Raw genomic sequence first — 26,458 nt, forward strand, 5'->3', positions numbered from 1 at the left:
TATAGCTAGTAATGTGATCTTACATCTGACATTTTAAGCAAATAATATTGCTACTCCAGACATTCTCTTGAGTACCAGATAGAGAATAGTTAGTGAGAGCAAAACAGAGAAGGCTAGATGAAAAGAAAATCCAGCAGTGTTATAAACTTTAATTGATAATGATTAAATGATTAAACCATTTCTCAAAACCTGAGTTTGGATTTCTTCTTTACTAGTTTTCACAAAAAAAAACCCCAAAATAAACCCACCCACCCAAACAAACACACAAACAAAAAAAAACCCAACCCCTCCCCCAAAAAAAACACACCAAAAAAAAACCACCCAAAAAATCAGGAAACTCATTTTCAAGATATGTTAAACACATAATAAAAGAAAGCAGACATGTTAAATTAAGATGTCTGACCAAGAAAGTTGATGACATGACTTATAGATCCTAAAGATATATAAGCGCATGGAAACTCTTGCTATTGCTATCTTTTTGGAAGTAATTGGAAAATTTACAATGAAACATATTTTGGTGGGACACTAAGGCACTTTAGTCCCAACACTGTTTCCAATTTTCCTTTAAAAATATATTTTAATGCCAGTGTTTTATTTTGAATCTTTCTCCTTGAGGACTGTATACTTGATCCGGTAAACAGGTTTCAGACAGGAAGATTCACAAAACTCTGACCTCACATAAAGGACATGAACAAACAAATAATGCAATGATAAATTTCAGTGTAACACGGAAATAAATTTAATTCCGCGAAAATGGTGTGAATACTTAGAAGTTACTATTTGGTTGTTGTTTGCCAAATATTCTTCCAAGTTCTAAGTTTTCATGGTAAAACATTCTCTTCAACAATTTGCCACTTGTGATGTACAATTCTTTTCCATAGTAAATTATTTTATGTGGTTCACCACAGAGTTTTTACAGATTAAAAATCACATGAAGGGGATGTAACTGAGAGGGCACGAAAGTATTGCAAAACAGGAGAAAACATTTTGTACTTTGTGGTTACGTCAAAGCATCATGTCTTAAAGTACAGTGAAGAAGGGTCCTGAATCATTCCTATAGATGATCAGCATATTTTCTTCACAGCACTTTTAAGAGAAATCCATAGTAAGGGGAAAAAAATGTTTCAGCATCTTGTGTTTGTGACCACAGATTCTACATTCAGAGTGAGGTTTTCCAAAGCAGAAAGTGGAGTCATATTCCTGCTTCTTACCAGAAGGAGGTTTGGCAGTCCAATAAGCATGCTCAAAATCATCACTATAACCTTCAGGGTGCCGTGACCATAAAAAGCGCACAGAAATTCAGGACAGAAATATATGCACCTACGTTTGCATGGTTCCTGAATAAAAGAAACAAACTAATATAAAGTATTTCTAATTTTCAAGTATATTATGCTTTTAAGTGGCATTATTGCTTCCAGTTTTATTATAGGATGTATAATAGATACTCAGTGCGTATTTAAAAATGCATGTGTTAGGTATTAAGTTGCATACTTGAGCACACACAACGAAGTATACAAATTTTAGGTTTTATTGAGAATATATAGGTTTCTACTGCTATTATATTGCGACATTTTGCACTGAAAGACCTCGTTGTCAGAGAAAACATAAGTGCAATCTTTCTGCACCTCATCAACATTGTCTTTTAGTCATTCTCCAGAGTAAAAATTGATTGGGCAAGAGGTCAATTCACTTTCAGTTCCCATTCGACGCTGGTGCACTTAGCTAACTGTGACAATTAAATTATATTTTCTGTGAGAAAAATTTTTTTTACAGGAACTCTTTCCATCTCAGCTACTGAATTGTTACTTACTAATTTCATGTTAAATTCTGAAAACCCATCAGATAGCAGAATTCTGTTAATTTTAATCTGAAAGCCCAAAGACTTTGTTTCACAGAATAAATAATATAAAATAAAAACAGGCTTAGCTGTTATTTCTTACTATGATATTCCCACCTCCTGACTACATAAAATAAATCTGGAAATCTAAGAAGAAATCACAATCTAAACCATTCAATCCCAGGTAACCATGTTGAAATCAGTGTGTGATGGAATCACAGGCCTTGAAATAAGTCTTGCAGTGAAATACTTACAGATTAGAATCTGTTTAAGTAGACCAGACTTAAGAACAGAACTAATCCTTGGCTGCAAGCATCTGTACAAGGAGAAGATATCTGATATTAGAGGTTCTTGGTTAAACGGTGCCCTCTTAAGAATATAACATAAGGAAAAAAAAACACAAACCAAAAAAACCAAACCAAACCAAAACCAAAAAAGGAAATAGGCAAATTTATAAAAATGCAAGCAACTGCAACAAGAACAACTTGCCAGGATGTGAAGATGTTTCTCCACCTCCTAAAGGGGAGGGGCTATAATACCCAGCAAGTCATAAGTGTCCTGGCAGAGCCTGGGCAGATGTGGCACAGATCCAAACCTCAGCCTCAGCAACCCATATTCACCTTCCAGCCATTGGTGTTAACTGGCTGTCTCTGTGCCTGACTGGAAAGTTCCCTGGGAGAAGCACCCAGAAATTGCCCCATCGGAGAAGGAGGCGTGTGTGCAGCCATGGTGTGACAGAGACCAGAGAGCAGCAGCTGCCCTGTGCCACCACACAAGTGTGCAGGGACTTTGCTGGACGGCCCACTCCATGACAGCATATACCCTCCTCCTAAAGAAGGGCAATGCCTGTGCCACCACCTCCCTTTCTGTATATTCCTTAGAGGCTGAAGTGTTTGAGATTCAGTCAGTATTCTCCATCTGAAAAGATAAAGAGGCACAGCTCTCCTCTCCCGGGAGTCTGCATTAACCACAAGCCACACAGCTGGGAAAGGAGGGGGCTGGTCCTGTTGAAACCCTGTGTCAGCAGAGGAAAGAATGCAATATATCCAAGGAAGATGTGAGAGGGAGTGCAAGAGGGAACATGACTCTGTGGCCTGGTGCCTACAGCACTCATCTGGGAGTGGGCAGAACTAGATTCCACTTCTCACTTCAAGAGTAGCTTCTGTATTTTTATATTAAAGAGTTATTGGTTTTGGATACCCTGAGGCTGAGCTGATGAGGTTATTGAACCCAAATCTCACACATTCCAGGTGAGTACCAATGAGCAAAACAACAAAGTGCTATAGAAGTGATAACTGCCATCTCAGATAGACTTTAAAAAAAAAAAAAAAAAGAAAGAAAAGGTGTGTGACTCTGAAGGAGCAGACTTTGGCACTGCCTGTTGTGAGGGAGCCCAGCTCCAGAGCCTGTGGCTGCCTCCTCAGGTCCTGAGACCAGGAGGCACAGACAGCTTTCCTCCACAGAGCTGTACAAACTACCTCCCTCCCTCCCTCCCTCCCTCCCTTCCTTCCTCAGACAGGGTGGTTGCATCCCAGATTCTTACTGGAAAATGCTGTCCCAGAGTTGTACCTTGGGGGCTGTCTGGAAGAGTATCAGCTGACCTGGTCAAACTCATGCCAGAGCAAACTCAAAGGTAAACACTGCAGATGATGGCATGCCAGTGCTCAACCCCATGCCCTGGTCTGATTTAGTTTGTCAGAGGAACTTTAGTGACAAAACAGTAGCTAGGGATAGCAGTGGAGCCAGAAAAGCTAATCCGAATTCTCTGTCATCATTCAGGTGTGAGATACGTGCCTTTACAACCACTTTTACCAGATGCACTGGCAAGCCAGTGGTTAACTATACTGAGTTAGTTTTATTTCCAGTGGTTTTCATGCTCAATAAAAATTTCTTTTACACAAGAATGCTCTCTTTTTTTGGTTATTCCCATTCAAAATCATAAAACCAGCTATTTTTATAAAAGTAGTGAAAACACTCCAAGTGTATGCACAGTAACCCACAATTCTCAGGTGACAAAACTCAGTCAAGTCTCCACCTCACACAAATGGCTTTTGCAAGTGTCTCCTGATAATGGAGTCCTTGTGAGCTCTTACTGAACCTTTTTCTTATGATATAGAGTTGTTTTTCTAAGGGCTCTGTTATTATTCAGAAAAGAAAAGATGGAATCAAATATTCAAGCTTACTTTAGAAATATGAGCAAATATTATGATAAATAAAGAAGGAGTATTAAAGTTAAAATTATTCACAGCACTAAGGGGGCAATTTTCCTGTTAGCACTGAACACGTATTGGGAGTTTCATGTTGGCAGCCCACTGAGGGAAACTTAGCCAGCAATTACTTTATTTCCATCTGGAAAGGGGAGGATTATGAGGCAGCAGTTAACTGGCAAAATATCTGTGAAAATCAAGGCTGGAACAGCTGATGTGAAATTAATAATTCTCAGCAATGCCTGAGAAAGCCAGCACATAGCGTATACAGTACTTATGAACAAATTTCATCTAGAAACAAAATCTTGTCATTCACTCTTAAAATGGCCTGAAATATCTTTCAGTCTGTTTCTTTGATGTTTTAGAATTTGCTTTCAAGTTAATCAACTAACTACCACGAAAAAGGCTAGCTAGGTGTTTGACTGGTGTCTCCTAGAGCCTGCTGAACAGATGCACTGGAACAAGGAAAAAAAGTAGACACACACCAAGTCAAAGAATTTTAGACATAACAGAAAGCACCAAAAGTGGTATCCAAGGAAAAAAGAAAAAAAGTTCACTTTTTATTTTTACACACTGTGACACAAAGTGTAGTGACACAGTGACATGCTTACATACTAGTATTAGCTTGTAGGACGCCATTCTACTTGTTTCTGATTATAAATAATTTTCTCCCATTTTTGACCTTTCTTCGTATAATTCTAAAGCAATTTACATCTCCAAGCAGGTATTTGGTTCTAACTGTGTAATGTCTACAGACCATTCTGAGCAAAAGCATTACCCTGAAGAATTCCAGGAATTTAAAGGAACTCTTTGTGAATTATTTCTTTTTAAAAAGGCAATAGAAACGATAACTATTAAAATTTGATTAACCTTTTATTTTTCAGTACCTGTATTACTGCTGTATTATTTATAAGAAGTGTTCAACATTTTTTATCTCTTTACTAAAGATTTTCAGCCCTAAATTTGCAAAGCACTATCATTATAAAATTAGGGTTGTTTTATTTATTCAAGATATTTAAAAATGAGCTCTTCTTCTTTTCTTCTAGGGTCATCTTTGTATTTTAAGATCTTATTCACTATTGTCTGCTCATTATAATAAATATGTTTCATGTAATAAAATCTATAGTGGGTTATAGCAAGTGTTTCTCCTTAAGCCATTTGGAGTCTGATTGCAGACAGTAATATACCCTTAGGGGTGAAAAAAAGTGTAAGAAATAAAACAGAAGAAGCAATATTTTTCTCACGCACTCTTCTGATGTTTTTTGGCCTTTTTGCCTTCTTTTTTGGGGGTATTTCTTTTATTTCTTTTGTTTGGTTTCTTAGTTAGTTTTTTTTTTTTTTTTTTTTTCTGGATTTGTCCTTTTTGAACCTATTAATGCTTTTTAGCATTTCTGGCATCCCATAACAATAAGCTGCTTGAGAGAATAGCTGGCATGATCCTTGTCAACAGCTATTTATTATCAGCCTCAATATTCAAAAGAATGGGGGAGGAAGATCCTATGGGCTGAGTCAGCACATGGAAATTAAAGAATGAGGAAGGACTATCTGGAAACAGTTATGACTCTCCTGGTAGCACTTTCACTCAGTGAAAGGGCTCAGCAGAGTAGATGGGACCCAATCTGCTTCCCAAGCTGCAGTCTGGACAGTTTTCCTGATAGCCCAACAGGGTTTTTCTCTACTCAGTCAGGAACATTTTCTAGGGAGACCCATCACACTTGATTCCCTCTAGCATTTGAGGGGATCATTGAATCCTTGCTTGAGCTGGATAACCAGCACTATTCTTTTTCTCTGCTTCCTTCTGATGAATCTGTTTTCCAGTCTCATAAATCTCCTACAGGTCTACTGATCCCCTCCATAACAGTCCAACAGTAAATATCCTTTGCTTCATGCACATCTTGTTCCCTGCTTGCCAGCAGTCAAGGGAATCGTCTCTTCCCATTAAGAGAGACTAGAAAGCAGCATGGGTCAGGGACATCCTGCCTACTCTTGGCACAAATGACACCAGAACATTAAAGGAAGGAATGAAAGGAAGCCCTGACAAGAACACATCTATAACTTAGGAAATGGAGTTCCTGCCTGTCTGTCTAATTGCTTAACACATGCTCATGATTCCTTCACAGTGAGATGGGATGCTAAATGAGGGAAGTAGATCAGTTCCATGAGTAATAGTAGACATCATTATGGTGGAGATTGATCTGCAAAATTTTTCCATCAATGCTAGGCAAACTTTCACCATTATAGGCCATGTCCAAACTGATGACATAGCATAATTTGGGGCTGTTAGCAAAAGTGTAGGGATGATTATGATATGAAGCAGCTTCTAAAATCTAACAGGCTGACTACTGTGATGCTTCACACCCATATAAGACTGCAAAATAGATAAGAAGGACTATATTTCAATATAGAATTCAATACAGAACATCTGAAAAAATTATCCCACAGCTAGTGAAGAATGCCAGAATTGATTTTGCACACTCAACATAGTTAAACTGTTAAACACATCTCAAATCTTGAAGTGAAAATGAGTTCAAGGATGCAAATTCATAGATGATAGATCCTCTGTGGCATTTGAGGTCTGGGAGGCACCTCTGATTCAGAAAGTTTTTGCCCATCTGATTACAGGGTCATATACAGGATTGCAAGACAAGGATGTCCAGTTCCTTTCCACCACTCCACCATTTCCATAAATAATTCTGTAATATATGTACCTGTGGTGCTGCCAGTCTCATTTACTTACACTATTAAAAGCCCATTCACCTACTGCCAGCAAAAAGCCTTCTCACCTGGGTGAAGGAAGCCCCTGTTCTGACATCCAGAAGTACCTTCTAGTCTCATTTGGGTATTTAAATCTAAGATATATAAACAGAGTATTCACTGGGAATTTCCGGCCTGGATTCAACAGCAAGGACTTGTTATGAATCAGGAGGTCATTGTCATTGTAGTGCCAATAAGAACTATCAAGCAAACTTCTGAGCTCTAACAGCTTAAAGACAAATTTTCAATTAACAGTTGAAGAATTACATCCACAGAGATTCAGAGCAATAACAAAAGAGTTGGAAAGAAAAAAGTCTCTAGCTCTTATTCTCATTTTAAAGAGGAGCTTTACACATGCAGTTAGACCTTTCATGTGAACCCCTGAGCAATCTACCTTGTCTCTGCCTTGGAGCAGGAAGTTGGACTTGATGGCCTCCAGAGATGTCTTCCAACTAAATTCCTCAATTTTGTGATTCTGTTTTCACAAAGTTCTCAGAAATCTGTACTCCAAACATCCTGCAACCTGCTCCCTTCACTGGCACCAGATTCTGCAAAGCATTCTTTCTTCACCAATCACTCACTTCAGTCCTTTGTATTTGTCAGACAACTCCATTCCTAGAGCAGCACAGACATTCTAAAGCAAATTTTCTCTACTGCCATGTTGTCCATATTTCTCCACCTGCAAGGAGGCAATTAATTCAATAGGCAATAGACAACTAAGCCAAATCCATGTCAAAAAGGAGAAATAACATCCAGGAGCCATGAGTTTCAAACTGAGTAAAAATTTCCTATAGATGATTTTTAGAGAAACCTGCATTTTTGGACATCTCTGTCTCACCCTGTTACTTGGAGAATTATCCCATTTGTGGTTAATCTGAAGGAAGCTGGTAAGAAAGTGAGGGTCATATATGACCACCACATCATTCCGGAGAGAGAAAATTAACCTCGTTTGGTTTTCTGAAAAATTCTATTTGCCATGACAACTGGAGGGTCATTCCACCTGTGTGTGAGAGCAGGAAATCAGGGGAAGAAAAAAGTAGGAAAGAAAATTTGAAGATGTAAAAATGTACTTTCAAGGTGCAGAAATCTCTATCTTGCAAAAATTCAATGAAGACTTATAGTTGTAACAAACTTATTGAAGGAGAGTAATAACATGAAGTTCTGTAACCACAAGAATGTTGTGATCATGCTGCCTGTATGAAGCTGTTCTGTCTCAACACCCTTTTGCTGAACAAGCAGAGGTTCTGATAGGGATAGTCACACAAACACATCCTCTTGTGCTGGCAGATGGTTTGATTTTATGAACTACCTACCCACAAAACATCTTTCAAATAACTTGCTTGTCTTGTATCTGGGTCAGTGAGATGACCAATTGGTAAGAGAGGTCTTTGCCTGCTATGCTTAAGTTCTCAGGAAAGGGAAGTGATTAGCTTAGTCCTGTAACAACCATTTGAGTGCAGCCTCTAATCCCTGCCAAGACCAAGAGTTCATGTTGCTTCATAAAAGGACATTCTGTAATGACCCAAAGACCTGCAATGATGAAGAGTTTGTCTGGCTTCCATGTCAGGCCATTAATTTTTGTTATGCCTTTCAACACCAGATTAAAGAGCTCATTTGTACCCATTCCTTGTTTCTCTTCATGAATGAAACATCGTAATCAAATCACCTCTCAACCTTCTCTTTCATTAGCAATAAAATTTTTTTTGCAAGTCTTTTCTGAATCATCTCCAATTTCCATACCCTTCTAAAAATTGCCACTTTTGTGCAGTATGCTGGATTTTAATAGGAGGTTTAAGCATTGTCAGATGCAAACAATTTCTCGTGCTACTTGCTCTTCACCTGTTCATATGGCCTATAACCACAGTAACCCTTTTTTCCCCAGCAATACACTGGAGTCCACATTGAGTGACATCTATACTACAAGTCCTTGCTATATGTCAGGATTGTTGCTTTCCAGAGCACGGTACCTATTTTTCTATGGAAGATCAATAGAAGCACAGCAGTGAATGGAGATGTATTGGAACCCCTTCTGATGAGGATAACTCTGCTTTTTTCTTTCACAATTATTGTATTATTTTGTTTACTAAATTACTTAAAAAAAAAGTTGCATTTATTATATAAAAAGTATGGAAAAGTTGCTAATTTGGTCCTAGGATTTCAAAGCTTTGAGCCGCCCTCACTATAGCACAGTCAAAAAGAGGGTACATTTGAGGGGTACATTTTAAGTGCCACAAGGACGTGGGAACTCCAGAGATTCAAAAGAGTGCTCGTTCTTCTCCTTGCTAAATTGTCCAGATCAAGGAAGGCTAGATTTCAAGAAACCCAAAGTTCCACCTATTTCTTTTTGGTGCAGAGAACGTAAACAGCTTTCACAGCCCAGTCCTCCTCACAGTCAGCTGTGCAGCAGCAGGACTCAGAAGAGCTGAGAAGTGAGATCATTGACTCACGCTGTGTATGGTGCTCCTTGTGTTTGGTTGCCTTGAAGCTGTGAGTGAGGGTGAGGACTTTAATTGGGATGTGCTTTACAAAATACTGCCTGCTTATAGGAAATCTGTTGTACTGTAGATGGATTGCTTTTCAGCATTTTTTTTAATATTAAACATGAAATTTAGAGTTGGATTTAGGCATAAAGAAAGAGCTAAAGAATAAACTGCTATTTATGTTATATTTTTACTTCCTAAACAAATGTAGTGGATTTATTATTGATTTTGAAGAATTCTTGGCTATTTTTATCAATTTATTACTCTTATCTCACGTAAGTTAATTGCCTGTAAGTGCACTGTTGTGGCCATTAGAAGCTTCACATGTGCAATCCATGGGCAACAAATAATGACAATGGCAACAAGCTTTGCTGCTCAGCTATTCTCTAACTTGAGCAGGGAACTGAAAGACTATATACATAAGAGACCTTATGTGGCACTGCTAAGGATTTTGATTATATTTTTGGAGTCAGTAATAAAAACGGGTTTTCCATTTACTTTGATTTGGACTGATCACACGTGATTTCAGAAAAAGAGTCAGTAATGTGCATGCAAAGGAAGTTGCCACTGTTCTGGTCCCTTTTACTGGATGCACAAGCAAAGAAAACTGTTACAAAGAAGCTGCTTCAATTTTATTAACAGTAAACAAAAACACCAGAACAGTCCTGTAAACGTTTGTGTCAGGTGTCAGGTAGATGACCTGCTGCTGCTTATTGCTTGTTTCAATGTAACAGGGAAAAAAAAAAGGAAGAAAGATAGAGTGGGTCAGATCGGATTTTTTACTTTGTCTTTTTTCACACTTGCATAATCCAGTTGCTATATGTAACAGCATGCAATGGATCAGGATGTGATTAACAAGGCTCACAGTGGGTTCACATCAGGAAATATTTGTTAGCTTCCTAAAAGGAACTGTATATTTCTATTTTTATTAAGTTTGTGATTATGTAGTATTAGGCATAAGAGATTGACTATTATTGCAGTTTCCAAATTCCAAACCCCAATCTTTTTCTAATTTTTTTCCCCTGATAATGAGTAACATTCTTATGCCTAATACTTTGTATTTGCACAGTTTAACAACTGTCACAACTGTCTCTTTTTGCTATCATGTCTATTAAAAAGATATAAAATCTGAAGAACAATGCTTAAAGAATGAAGTTTTAAACTTTAATGTCTGCAACTATATGTTTCAATCACTCTTTGGCTCTTAAATATGTGATCTGTCTTTTTTCAAAGGCTCTGACTTGTCTGTATTGATAAGGAAGTCAGTGGGATATAAGAATACCAGAACTTTGGAAATTATGGCAGTCAGACAGGTAAGTGATAGATTTGGATTTGTAACTTGCAGAACTTGTTTTTACTTTTTTTGGTTTTCCAAATGTCTTGCCTCAGGGAGAGATAAATCAGTGATTTAGGGGCCATGAATTACACTCTTCATGCCCCTTGCTTTGAGTATCAACTTCACAAATACTTGCCTGTTTGTCTTGACACTCATGTCCAAGTGCTGCGGCATTTTTTTATTTTTTTTCTTACTGCATTTATTTGAATTGTTGTCATGGGTTTGGAGGGCCAATGGACAGTGTTTTTCTGCAGCTGAAGAATTTCTCTTTCTACTTTAAAGGTAAAACAGCCTTTAAGTAAGAAACTGACATTAAGCTGATGCTTACAGAACTCCTGTTCTCATGTTGTCCAACAAATGAGTACATGTAAATTACAAGGAATAGGTTTGATATTGCTGTCTTTAATGAAAAATTATCGCATCAGACCAAAAGTTACTGGAATTTATCTATATTATTTAACCCTCTGTCAAATTAAGTTCAACAAACTATAAATAATTTTATAATTATATTTTTGTGCACGTGGTTTTAACCTGACTGGGAAAAAAAATCCCCAGCAAAGTGCAAATAAAGATTTTCAAACTCTGCAAATCCAGGCAATCATGGAACCCTTTTTCTCAGAGAAGTGACTGGAGGCTGGGGCAGGGTCTGCTTCAGTGCTCCCTCTGCTGCCCTGCTCCTGGCTGAGGCAGTGGGATGAGCTCTGCCCTGATGGATGTGGGAAAGCTTCCAGCAGTCCTGGCTGTGGGCTCACAGGGACCCCACTGGGCATCCTTACTCGTATTTCTAAAGGAAAAATGGGTATTTAGCAAACAGCATTGCTGTTTGCTGTACTAAGGGACAAATGACTTAAAATGTTCACAGATTTCTTCTTAAATAAGAACAGAGAAGCAGGGATAGGAAATATTTCTTCTTCTTAAAATGGTTAGTCTTTCCATAGGCTGAGAACAGAATAGGTAAATCGTCAACCTTTTCTACTCTTCCAGCGTAGGGAGACCTTGAAGCAGATCTCTAGGCTGTCCATGCAGAATTGCTGAGGGTGATTCTCTAAGTTAACAGATCATTATGTGGAAGGTATATTCCTAATATGTCTGAATAAACTTTTCATAAATGTATCATGTAGCTCAATATTTTGTACTTACAAGTGCAAAAGCATAAAATATTTCAAAAATTAAGTTGATTTTTTGGCTTATGCAGACCAGATAAGTATTTGAATCTTGGCTCACTAATTCTCTGAAGAACATAACTTTGTACCTTGTGCGTAATAACAAAAAATATCTTGATTTTTTAAGAGTTTTTGTTCTCGGTTTGCCTCTGCCTTTGAATAAAATCAAGGAATCAAAAGATATTAAAAAAAGAAATACTTTGCAATTAATCTTTGGTTTAAATATGTAAATTTTATAGTAATTTTACTCATGAGCAAGAGAAAAGGTTCAGGATGGTGGCTCTAATATGAGTGTACATAAATATATACACTATTTTAGCCAATTACATGGAAGTATATACACATACATGTATGCAAGCGTATGTATATACATATTATAGATATAGATACACATTTAATATTCATATTTGTAAAGATTCATATAATTTGGATTCCTTTTCTTCACTGCTATTTGGTGTGCTGGTGAACCTGCACAACTGCTATACACTCTGCAATGGACAACACAGAACACAACTCTGCTCTTACACATCAACACTGTTTTTTTTCTTTTTTTTTCATTCCTCTTTTTTAATTCCACAAAGAATGCTGCCTTCAGTCAAAACCTTTAATCCTTGTGTCCTATAGCGTTTATGGCAAGAAGTGAGGTCTATTTAGAGAGGCATTTCAATTCCCCCCTCAGGCCAAAAGAAAAACATGTTATTTCTAATGCCAGCACTGTGGCCTCATATGCTAGGAAACTAGTGACATTTTGACATAGTCAGGGACAGTTCTGAATTACGTGGTGCTGCTGTTCATAACATAAACTGGAGCTTAAGCACTTAGAGAGCCTTCTCTATATCTGTAACCTTGTTTCTTTGCCAGACAAGTGACTGTCTGCAGGGAATGCAGCAACACTGATGTAGTATTGGAGCTAGGCTGCACAGTGTGTTTTCTGGGTTACCCCATTGCTGTGCACCAGCCCTGGCCAGCTTCATCACCTGAGCAATTCAAATGCAGCTGCCGTGCTGGGAGCGCATCGCGTGTTGGCCCAAGGGCTCAGCCACCAACCGTAAGGCATTCCAGCCAAAAGTGGTCAGTGGGTGCTGCACTGTCGTGGGCACCTTGCAACCCAAGAAAATGCCTGGCCTGGCCTGGCCCCAGGCTCAGGGGGAAAGACTGTGTGAGGAAACACTGCCGTGTTCTGGTTGTCAGACTCTAGTTTCTAATCTCTTCTAGAGATTTTTTCTTACAGCTAATAAGAAGATTTTGGTGTGCAAGCTCAGGGGATCAAAATGTTGTTGAAGAACTTGCGGGTTCATCACTTTTCTGTAAATAACATACAAAAGCATCTTAGTATGGACGCAGCAATGTATTCACAGATTGCATTCCCCTCTTCTATTGACAATATCTACTGCTACCAATATGCTGCTCCCTCTTTACATATGCCTCAGCTGTAGAGTGTTCTTTTAATTTTTTCCTTTGTATTCTGACCTTGAGGTAATTTGGTGAATGAAAAAAATACCTTCCTGTCTTTTCACAGCTTTTACTGTTTGAAAATCTATGTAGAACATGGATCCCTAAACCTATTAGGACAGTTTGTTTAGAAAATATAAAGATCTCTCAATAAGTTTCACATGCATTAAGTTTCATATACATTGAATTGATACAAATATTGCATCTGGATACCTGAAGCGCTCATTGCATCTCCTGGAGTACTTCACTTTCATTTCCTAGGCAACCCAAAATGTCTGCATGATCTCCATTGTATTCTAAGGCAAGAATGGACTACACAGTCTGTTGGACTGCAGCATCTTGAAATTTCCTAACCTTAATCTTAATATTTTTATTTTAGTGAAAAAACATGAAATTGCAGCAAATCACATACATTTTATCCTAAGTATACAGCAGATCTAGCAGACTTCACAGTTCATTGGACACCTTTAAGGACATGGGGGCAATTGTCTAAGTAGTCACCAAGCAGATACACTGTTTTGATATTGTAAATGAAACCTCATCTTTGAACAAGATAAATTTCTTCAAAATGTATTATGGCAAACACCAGTTCCTCTACGAACATGGTGCTGTATCCAAGGCAGCCAAGACCTGTTCCTCACTGCAAACACACTACAAATAAACATAGGCAGAGAGAAATGAGGTAAGGAAGTTTTTATTTATGGACAAGGCTCTTGGGTTACTTATATGACCTGATAATTCTGGGGAGTAAACTCCACTTTGTGGCAGGGGTAAAATTTAGTTTTGTTTAGGAGTTGGGGGGGGGGAAGGGGGGAGGGTAGGCTGTTTATTTGTTTCTTTGTTCACTTTGCTCTGATTTAACTGTGTAGTAATGGAGAATGATAATCTATATTCTGCAGGAAATGGCAAAAAAATAGCAAGGCAGGGAAATCTAAAATGACCATCCTATTAAATGGTGCACTTCTATAGGTATATATGATTCATACAGGTATTTATGGGTTTTTTCCTTCCCCTAGATATATTAATTTTGATAATAATTTCAGATATTTTTAAAGTATTTCTCAAATACAACAATTTCATATGATATTTTGATGAAATTAGATTAAATTACCATATTTCAAATGTATCAAAGTATCTCCAAATATTTGCTACTGTTTTAGTCAAAATGAATAATTGACTGAAAGAAATTCCTTGATATTACTACCCTCTTCTTGACTTAATGTCTCAGCAGAAAATGTTATTTGATTTTTGATATGCGATGAAATTTTTTGCTCTTTTTTACATGCAGTGTCTTGTTATCAAAAAGCCTGGACATAATCATTTGATAGTTTGGGTTTTTTCTCTACATGAATAGGAGAGAGATCTTACACCAAGTTTTCCTCTCCATCCATTAAAAAATGAATATTTTTAAATTTAAAATTCAATCACTTTAATTTTTAATATAGCAGTAATTCAGCTCTGCATTTTATAAAAATGCCTGTATTAAGTATTGTAATATTTATTCTTTTTTGGATAATTTTAAATATGTTCTTCAAACCTCACTTCCTGGGTTTGTCAGCTTTAGCATGTGCAATGCTTTATAAGAAGAAAAAAGAAAAGCTATTTTATGCTTAAAAAATTTTTGTAAACTTTTAGAGCTGTGTAAAGATGTAGAGTGGCAAAAGCAGAGAATTTCATTGAGGTGGTTTCCAGTGACTGAACTTTTCTTTAAAATGTGTATCTGTATTCTGAAAGAGGCACATGAACTGGCTGGTAAATGTCATAATTGTAAAATCTCTTCATACAACAACCAGTTACAAGTTCTTTAATTACTCGTTTGTGCTCCAGAAAGGGTGGATTTATGCTTCCTTAAAACCACAATTATCTTGTCTTCATTCCTGACAGTAAGTATATTGCGTAATATGAACTCACACTGTGGGAATATGAACATGCAACTTTCTGGCTTATGACTTATGTAGTAAGTGAAATATGTTTTCCTCATTAAAATAACAAGAACTTTAATCACATGCATTACTATCTAGGCCGCTTAGACTAGAAAAGGAATTATGCTAGCTTGGATTTGTATTGCAAAGAAGACTCATAGATGACCCTATGGTTGAAAAAGAGTCTGTTGGATAGGCTTGACTACTTTATGCTTGTTTGCTAAACCACAGTCAGAGATTTTTTTCTCCTTCTAGGGCATAATTATGAGGCTTATCCAGTGGCAGTACAAAACAAATCATAAGGGGTTTCTTGATTTCATATGGAAGCAAGCATAAAGTGATTATTCTCATAAATTTATACTTAAAGTAAATGGTTCCTCACAAGGAATCATTATCAATTTAAATACCTCAATTTTGTTGGTTATTTACTCATCAGAATCAGAGTTTTTATCAGTATATGCTGTCATTAGTAGACCTGGCATTTCCATAGGTGTTTGTAGGGGAAATTATAAGCAGCTACCCTGAAGTATTATATTCTAAAAAGGAATGAAGTACATAGTTGAGATTAGTATGAAAATTCTAGCTTTAATAAAGGTAACATTAGTATTTAGAAAACTGACTTATAAAGAGGGGGAAATGAGAGTAGTTTTTTTTTTTATTTGCTGTAAAACCCTATTTCAGGATAAGGATGACAGGATAATTCTTGACACTACTTGAGTGTGTTTATATCTTAAATCCTGATCTTTTCCTTACTTTTGTAGCCAGCCAAGGAATTTAAACATAAATTTATTAAAGAACCTAAAATTCAGAATTATTACCATTTCAGAGGACTTAAAACAAACCCGTCGTCTCTCTTCCTTAAATTCTTGCTTTGAAAAAATCATTTAAATAAAAGTCAGAAGAAATGATGCTTTAAAATGCAAAGAGAAGAACTCTTCACTGCTATTGTTTTTTTCATCACATCTCACTTTTGAACAAAGGCCCTCGAGAAGGAGAGAGTAGGGAATGCAGGGTTACGCATGTCTGTGGCCTGTGACCTAAGGAAGAGGCTGGAGGGACTAGAGAAGCATTGGTGTCAAGACAGAAAGGAAAACTAACTGGGAAACACTGAGAAATATACAATGAAGCTTTGTTGCTTCCAAGTCAATGAAGTAATCTAACAGCTTTCAACAGTTACATATCTTGCATAAAACAATAACTCAGCACATCCAGCCTTCTCATGGTCCTAAACTTCAACCTTACTGGCAGGGAAAGCTCTCTCAGTTACAGGATCTCTTCTGCTGGAAGAGCTTGCAAAACGGTTGCACAATTGTAAAACAGGGAATCAGCAAAGGTGTTGCTTATGACTGGAGACAAGTTACTAAATAGTAACATTTTCCTTTGTATATATTGGGTTTCGCAGTGAGAATGCCACGGTTTAGGTGTCATCAAAGTTGGGAAGCTTAGCAAACCAGCTTGGTAGTTGAGCAGAGAGGCAGCTGAAGGAGATGAGTGCATGCAAACAGCTGAGTGATAAGGACAATGAAAGAAGCTCAGTACAGTACCTACCAGACTTCAGTGAGGACACTGTAGAATAGAAGAGAATTTGCGACACTGAGCCATGCAGGGACAGGCAGGTTATCAGATAGAGAGCAATTGTTCGGGTAATTGTGGTAGCATTTGGCTAAAGCTCATGAATGTTCTGTTAAATACAGGTTTGCCTTGGTGGATGAGCTGCAGCCTGGTTTTTTTTAAAGCTCTTATGAATGTCTGTGATCCTTGTTCTCTTGGCAGATTAATTAATTACAGTGACACTGATAATTATGGCTTTCTCTATCTCCAGTACTGTATTCCAGCCAAGGGTTATCCCATGCCCTCATAATTCTTTTGCAAGCCTAGGAGGAAAGTAGCTATGAAATAGTGAGCAGGACTTTAGGTTCCCACCTAGTGAAGAAATTAGCAAATTTCTATTGGAGCCACTGTTGGTATAATTGCAACAGTTTTGATAATGGTCAAGACGGTTTGGGAATGAGAAAATAGTCAAGAGGAAGATGCATTCTGATGATATTAACGCAGAAATTTATGTCAATGCTAATAAAGGGGTCTGACCACCATCAGTCTTGTATATCACTCCTTAAACTGGGAGAGCTGGCAATAGCTTGCCTGCTGGGAATTACTACAACATGTAGCAGAAGAATATTCTATGTTTCAAAGATTTTTTTTAATAAATTCTCATGGAAACATACTTAATGCTACATTTTCATTTAAAGTTGTAATGACTTATAGTAAAAAAAAGTATATAAAAATGTATTTTTAAAAACTTGGAAATGTAGCATGTAGAATATTTAGTGCTGTAAATCATGCCAACAGAGTACAAGTGAGTTGCACTTTCACCAAGTAGCCATAAGTTTTCCATTGGTGACCACTCAGTTGAATGAAATGAAATTTACAAAGAAGGCTCATAATTGGTAACATACAAGCCAATTCCTCTACAGTCCTTTGGTGTTCATGGTGTGTTTGGGTATTTGAAGAGCAAAAACCTTTGGAAAAGGTACATACCAGGTACAGCAGCACTCAAATTCAAAACATGACTGCAAAGGCAGGATCAATTCAGCTACTTAAGTAAGAACTTGACATACAGTTAATATGACTTCAGAGGGAAAATGTAAATAGGATTAAGAGATGAAAAGCAGTAAGGAATGGAAATTGGAGGCCTGTGCTGGATGCAGTAGGACTCAATAAGGAAAGATGTTTCCATGTGAACAGTAGGAAATGGTTAATCTGCTGCAAAGTTATGACACTTCCAAAACTCTATACTTTGCACTCCTATCTCATCATGTAATATATCCTCTGAGGTGTATCGTACCAACACAAGTATTTCAATGTGCCAAAAATGAGCTTGGTGTGGACTAATTCCCTCACCTACATCCTTGTGAAGCTTTAGAAAGAAGCACTTATGGAACTGGTATGTGAACTGCCCTGATGAAGTATTTAAGATAATTTTACAAAGCAGTTGGAAGCATGCTCTGTCCTGAGGACATCAGATCTTATGTGGCAGTGATCATATAATTATACTAAGATGGATTGCCATATCACTCCCTGGGCCTCTGCCTGGAATAAATCCCACATCTAGCTAGAGAAAGAGAAATGCGACTTGCAGGACTGGCATGAATCTTATTACATCCCAGTACTCTAAAGACAGACCCAAGCCTTTTCAATCACTGATTTCTTTTAAGTGTCACTCAATTCTAGCCTCATCAGAAGATACTAGTGATACCCACATTAAAAAAAATGTAGCTGAGCTATTACTTTTGAGTTGACCTGTCCCCTGAAACTACCAGTCCCACATCTCTGGTATTCCTTAAATTGACTGGTTAGACTTAAATTAATGACATCATGTCTATAATTCTGACTTTTTCCTCAATGTGAGGTACTGGTGCATTTTCTGAGGCTGAGGTTGCTGTATTTACACCCTACTGCACAAATATATTTTGACAAATTATCACCAGAGCTTTGGTGACAATAGCAAAAATATGTTGCTTAGTTACTGAATAAGTATGGATTCAAAGCCAGATATAGATATGAAATACTTGAAAAAAAAAAGTATCTCTCACAGTCTTAAGAGACAAAAAGCCTTTGCAGTTTACAGATGAAAAGCTGTACTAATTTAAACTGTAATTCTGTACAGCCACAGATTTCAAATTAAAAATCACCATCTCTCAAAATGCATTGAGATGGAATGTACAGGGCAACATTCAGGTTGTAACTTGAATTTTACTCTTCAGCACATAGGAATTGTCAGAATCTGGGTCCTGGCTGGTGTTCCAAGAAAAGAGGCCAAAGACTAAATAGGTCTGAGAACAGATTCCTTCTTCCCTGTAAATAGACAGGGTGCAGGCTGCTGAAGCAGTTTAAGATTGCTGATGATAATCAGCATTGTCATGCTCAAAGAATGAAAAAGTCACTTAATTCTCCAGGTATGCCAAGCACCTTTGACAGTTCCACTTCAGCTGGATGTGTTGTGAAGAACAACTGCACCAAATGCAGGCACATTACTGGATGGATCTGTTCTTTCAGCTGGGAAAAAATGTTATGAGAAAGACCAAGACATTAATAAATCTGTATTTCCTTCCATACTTTAAATTGTGAAAAATTAGATTTTACATAATTTAAAACGTCCTCCTTTCTAAAACTCTTTACTTCTTGTTATGACAGAAGTTATTTAGATAATCTCTAGTGGATTTGCCTTCAGTTCTACTTTTCTAACAGTAGCAAAATAGACTATTTGTGTTGTGCAGAATTTTTCCTGTTCCTTTATTATAATTTTAAAAATGACTAAAGTCTACTTCTAAAAGACTAAAACTCATAGACGTCTTCTTGAAAACAGTAACACTATCTATGGAACATATTTAAGATAAAAGGATCATATTAAATGTATTTCTACAGTGAAATAATAATGCCAAGAAGAAAAAAAGAAGAATATTGTTTTCTAAAAATAGAAGGCTTACAAAAATATTATCTCTGTCCTCATCGTACTTTCTCTCTTCAGCACAAAATATATCCCTTTTCCAACCAATATTCTAAGCCCATCTTTGAAACATAACTTTTACATCTAAACGACCATCAAAATTGACTAGGAAAGGACATATTTCTAAGTTGTAGCGCATCAGTTTGTTCCTATTTTGATACTGATGAAAGCACTGTCAGTCTTGTCTGTACATGTTTGTTTGTTCTAGTAACCCTCTCCTGAGGAGGGTGGAGCTGGCTCCTGCCTCTGTGGTACAGGTCCTGTGGTGTGGCACTGTCTGATGGGGCCCTCTTGGAGAGCCTGGCAAAGTCATCACTTCACTGGGCAGAGCTGTTACATTTTTGCTGAACAGCACAGCTCTAGGGAAGAATATTCATTCATGTCCTTTTAGGCAGCACTAATTGGTCCATGAGGAGTGCAGCACTCACCTGTCTACTGCCTGTACTGCCTGCAGATCTTCAGGGCAGTCAGAGCATTGCATTGCACTGCACTGCATTGAATCACGCTGCACAGCTTTCCTGCTTCAGCAAGGGCTTCTTTCAAATTGTGGTACAGGACCTGAGGACTTGTGCTAGATTGGTAAATATCAGATATAAAATCAAATTAGCTGATGACCTGCTGTCAGGGCACCTTCCTCTCATGAGTTGTGGATACAACCATTGACAAAACCAGGCTGACGTATTGCTCTTGCAAATGTCCCATGAAGAAAAATTGCTTGTACAATTCTATATGTATTGTATAGCTGTAGTAGCCACAGAGCAAACATTGTGGTCCAATTACAATTTAACTTGTTCTAACACTTACCAGTTGAGAAAGTGTCAAGATGTCTCAATAGATCTGAATCAATACATTCCTTTTTTTTGGTTGATCAAATAAAGTTCAAAACGCAATTTGACACAGGCCAGATTCTGGTCTATGTATACTTGACAGCCAAAGGTTCACTGGCAGTGAAAAATTTTACTTTCCTCTGTTTTCTTGCTTGACAGTTTCCTCAGAGATCTTTCATCCACCTTTCCACTTCACCAATGGGTTTCACATTTCTCAGGAAAAAAAACCAAACAGATCCACACTTTTTTACACAATTTCTGAACTACAGACTATTAGCCTCAGGGAGATCTTATGCCTTTCCTTCCCTGAACCATTTTAAACATGGTGAACATTTTAAACATGGTGAAACCATTCCTGTTGTGGACTTTTTCTGTCATACTGATATGCTCTTGAACCTTTCTGGATATTTTGTCATGGGGGATTGCAATATTCACTTTAAAAAGTAAAGAATTCAGGAGACACACAGAGAGAATATCAGCTGCAAAGTCACTAAGTTCCAACAGTAATATGATGAAGCATATCAGAAAAATCTTTTATCAAATTAAAAATAATAAGCAAAATGAAGTAAAATCAATAAAAATAAGAACTAACTTGGAAAGTGATTGTTAAGCAACTTTCAGTGTAAAAATTTTGTTTACAAATATTGAATATTTAATCAGGAAATATTATTCTGCTGATATGAAAGAATTTTATATGAATTAGTACAATATGAATTTTTTATCATTTCAATGTATTGAGCAAACTGAACCGATTTTGTTTTCGCATTAGCATTGTATCTGGCTGTGATAGAATATCTGCATCTCAAAGTTATGTTGATCACTCAGGCTCCAGAAGCTTTTCCCCCTCAGAGGCAAAGCTTCTTGGTGGGTCCCTGTCTGGCATGTTGGAAATGACATTCGGGGTGGGAAGAGAAAGAGTCTGAAGAGCAGAGAGCAGTGGGAACCTGGCAGCACTGAACCACAGCCTGGAGCGTGCCTTACAGTACTGTGAAGTGCAGGAGGGATGTTTTCTATCCAACAAACTGAAACAAAAACATTTTGACTCTTTGGCGTTTCAATGTTCTCTATTTAAAAAAATAAACAAATTACAAAATTTAATATTTCTTTAATGAAACTAGGCATGGTTCCTCACTCTGTACTTCTTGGTGTTTTAAGGTGAAAGTTGAAATTCATTAGCAGAAATTCTGAAATTTTGACTCTTGTTTGACTTCATTTGTGATCAAAAAAGAAAAAAGGAACTTTATTTTTTCATGTCTATGTTAAAAATGGATCTCTTCCCTCATAATATTCCTTTTTTATGTAATTCTTGAAGTAAAAGCTTTCTCTGGAAAACTTCAAGACTAATTTAGATTAAATGTCTTCCTCTACAGCTGACTAACAAAATCATGTGTTCACTAGACATTGAACAAATTCCTTAAGGACATGAAATTCAGCTGAAGTTACATACATAAATCTGAGGTAGGTTAGAACTCAGTTCACAGCATATGTGGAATATTTTCATGAATGCACTAGGTAAGTGATAAATTAAAAGCAAGTTCAATACAAAGGTGCAATAATAACAGAAATTGAAAAAAAAGTAGAATTTTTCTTCATACAGCATATTATTTCTTGCTATCCACACCCTTAAAAATTAGTTTCAAGAAATTCTTAAAATTCTATTTTCGCAAGCAACTATTATTTCTCTTTTCAAAAGCAGCTATTGTTTCTCTATTGTCTTATCCCTTTCTAATTCACGTTTTTCTTCTGTTCACAAAGTAGGACCAAGTAGTCATGAAATAATAAAAGCTTTCCTTTTTGCATCATTAATGTTGTTATCTTTCTAAGCTGTGAGCCGCGTTTTGTTACAAAATAACAGAGTGAGATGTTTAGCCGCAATTAATAGTTACACCCTTGCTTATTTACAAAAGAACCTGTTATACTTTTAGTTCACATTAAGGTATTCTTTATAGCAGTGGTGTGACCTTTGTCAAGAAAAAAAAAAATGCTGAGTCCTATACAACTAGTAACTGATGAGAAAGTGGAATCTTTCGTTCTGCCAATTACAGACAGTAATTGCCATGTAATGAAGTTAATGTTTTGTAGAATTTACAACCTTATATTAATGGTGTTTCTTTGCCACCCTCTCTTATCCAACTTAATTTTTGCCCAGCTTTTTCACTACAAAAGAAACAGGACAATGTGTGAAGCCTCATTAATTCTATTTAGTTTTGATTTTTTTTTCCCCTCCCTTCTTTTCTCCCCGCCTCCTGGAGGTGAAAAAAGAGCCATGCCATCAGGCCTTTAGGTAAACTCTGGTTCATGTAAGGGTGAAAGTTACAGCCTCCACACAGCAGCTTGCACCATATAAATGCTCCCCTTTCAATTTCAGCTCAGGCCGTTTAATGGCCATGCCGTTTTATTGCCTTCTTGATCACCAATTACACCACCAAGAACAATGAGCCCAACACTTAAATGAGGAGGCCTCAAATTTGCCTTCATTTGCCAACGTGTTCCATAGCAACACTTTCTTTGAAAGCACAGATCGCCTAATTACGAGGATGAAGATGGATCAGAGTTTGAAAAAGGCTCTCAGCACCAGAACAATATGCTAACCTAACTGTACTCCCTGTACTCCTACTGTATTATTGTGACCCCAAGCTGCCCTTCTAGCACTCTGCCTGACCTCCTGCCTCCGAGAGGAAGCCGTGCCTGCCCTGCCTATCTCCAGAGTGTCACTGCAGAATTTGGGAGGGTGCCGCTGAGGCTGGTGACAATGGAATCTAGGAAAAATAAATCATAAGGCAGAAACTAGACAAATTGAGGAGCCACAGGATACCAAAAGCATTTCCACGTTATTTTGTTTTGCCACTAATGGCTGAAACGAATAAATCAGGGTGTGTTAGCTCCAGCAAGCTTCCCAGAGCAAATGCTGAATGCTTTACTTTCTTTGTTAGGAACTTATAGCAGGGCTGAGGTATTGTGGATGTCACTATTCTACCAGGAATTTGAAGGGACTGTTAATACACTAAAAGTAAACACAACTGCAATATATGATAAAGTAAAAAAACTAAATGGAAAAAAGTTATATACAAGTTCAAAGACTAGAGTTATGGAAATTGCAGATGTTTTCCTTGTTTAAAAATATATCCTAATAAGAATTTATTGTTCCATATGTCTTTTTACATAAATCAGTCACCTATTTTGCAGGTTGTTTGCTGTGAAGTGACACTGGAAAAAAATGCTACTACCCCAGAATTAAACAATCAGTGTGTTTACTACACACTCTACACACTCTACCATTTGCCTCCAATTCTGGTGCTGCCTTGTTCTGAGGGATGTGCCACCAGAACTAATCCACTGAGGTAAAAGTTAGATTACAGAAATTCATCACCATGGAAATATTTATCAAATTACTTCTGGAACCATTAATAAATATTAACACAGGTAGATTCAGGTTTTGTAAAGATGTATAAAACTGATGACTTTTTTTTTTTGCTGTTTCTTTAGGTTTCTAATTTTTTCCAACTGAAGTTAGTTCATATCTAACCATGTAACAATTTATGTATGTAGTTAACTTTACATTCCGTGTGCAGTCCTAGGAAACATCCAGTAGCAGTTAAGGAGTATTTGAAGAGCTGGAGCCTTTATTCAAGAGTGAAAAAATGTGTGGGCTAATTGTTACAAGAGAATTATGCAGTAATAAACACAATTAAACTTTTGCTGCAGGGAAAGAATCAAGATTCATTTTCAATTTTAACTTTCATGCTTATCTGCCAAGACTTGAAATATGTAAACTTTACATTTTATTAGTGTAAGGTTTTGTATCCTGATTTTCCATATGAAATAAAGCAGAAAATTCAAAGCTTATGGGCTTGGGTAGCTGGCAACTGCTCCATTTTCTCACTGCAATCTCACTGTTACAAAGTGCAACAATCTCACAGGAGAACCGTGTTCTCTTCATATGATCAAGATTTCAGAAAAGGAAAAGCTATTCCAGCCATAAAATCCAGATAAATATAACACTTCTGTATTAGAAATATTTTAGTTACAATGCTTATTGATTGCATTTAAAAACACCAAAAATTCCAGTAAAAGAGGTGCTCAGTGGATTAAAAAAATTACATTAAAAAATTAAAATTAGATTATAGTTTGTCTTTCTCCTTTGCATAAAGGTACTATCCAAAATATGAAAAAGCCACGGAAAACATTAAAAATTATATATTAGTTTGGGGGTTATGGAAGCCTATAAAGTAATATTTTGAATAAAAAATTGGTTTTTACTTGCCTTCATTCATAAATACTTGAACAAATTTTTTAATACACTCTCAGAATGGAAAAATAGCATGCAAAAAATTCAGACACAAAATATAAGAACCTTACGAGCAATTAAAAAAAATATTTAATAATAAGATCAATTTGGCAAGTTGCAAGACATTTATTGTAATAAATGCAAACAAATGGGTATATAGCACATAAATAATAATGTGGAAGGTAGGGGTGAAAGAGAAGAAAGTCATCCTTCAAAATTAAACTGAAACACAGACAGTCATAAAATGTTGTAAATTCACTGAGTACAGAGCATGAGAAGCTGACTATAGGGGAATCCCATGCTCCCAGCACAATGTAGACTTTCAGAAAATGTTCTCACCAAACAATCTGGCTCCCATCACACTTATACAGAAAGCAACTGAACCAAGATATCTTAAATGCGAAATCAAATGAGATTTAAATGTTAAATAGCCTCTCATAAACCACCATGAATATGTTCTGAGCGTATGGAAACATCTTGCTTTTATTTTTTTTTTGTGAATTCCAATAGCAGAGCAATTAGGGTGAACAACAGTGCTAAGTAATGTGCTATTGTGATTCAGAGACTTCATGTCATCACAGGAATTTCAAAACACAGAAGTACCAGACAAGCACAGCAGTTGTATTTTAGAGTCAGTTAATTACACAATACTTAGAGTTTTTAAATTAACCTTTGTGATCTTATAATTGTTATTTTAATGTCAACTTAAATGTGTTTTAAGTAAATACATGCATAAATATCTGAGACTTTGAAATCTACCGGGGTAGGTTGTACCTGTAAGGCCAGTTCTGAGAAAAACTCTCTCTGGAGAGAACAGTCTGGTAGGGGCTATACTTTGAAAACTGCAGCAAGATAGCTGCCATGAGCTAACAGATTCTCCAAAATGGAGCTTAAAACATTATTGTCAAACCCAACTTAAATGCTTGCTAGTAAGAATAAGTGCTTTGTCTTCTGAGTTTTTTGATTGCTTGGCTGATGAAAATGTATGGACTCACATCTCTAAGCAGAAGGCACAAACTCTCCTCATGATATGTTTAGCTTCAGAAGTCAGTGCTCTGAAATCCAAATTTGTTTGCCAGATATTTTAATTTGTCTTCAGCTGTCCTTGTGGGCAGGGTGGGGCAGATGAAAGCATCCTGATGCAGAACTCCTTCTCAAGCTACAGCTGGCAGGTTGGCTCAGACATCTGCGAGTGTCTGTGCACTGGAGAGTGTGGTTGAGCCAGAGAGGGAGGGAGAAAACAATATTGAAAAGACAAGTGTTTAGAAATTATTTCACTTGTCTGGTATGTAATTTGGTTTTGACTTACGAACATGTTGGGCTTTTCTAACTGTAGGAATTAATCAGAAGCAATACTTTGAGGGGAGGTTTTTATTTTCCATCTTCCAGGCTGCATTGATACCCAATGGAACATGCAAATATTCAGCAGCTTCCCATCACAAAAGTATTAGAGCAAAACATTTGCTTTTGTATGGTTGTGATTTTCTTGGCAGAGAAATTAAGAGCTTTTTCCCATTTGCTTTTTTTTTTTTTCCTGGTAAAGAGGGCTACCTCAAAGTACTGGCATGGGACTCCATTTTCATCTGTGCTATCCAACGAAACCATTTTCATAAGAACTCATGAGAAACCTCATATGGGTATTGAACTTTGCTTTAAAGGAACATGTTTTTGGGGAGCATATGACC

This window comes from Camarhynchus parvulus, chromosome 2 (genome assembly GCF_901933205.1).
Source record: "Camarhynchus parvulus chromosome 2, STF_HiC, whole genome shotgun sequence".
NCBI classification, from domain to species: domain Eukaryota; kingdom Metazoa; phylum Chordata; class Aves; order Passeriformes; family Thraupidae; genus Camarhynchus; species Camarhynchus parvulus.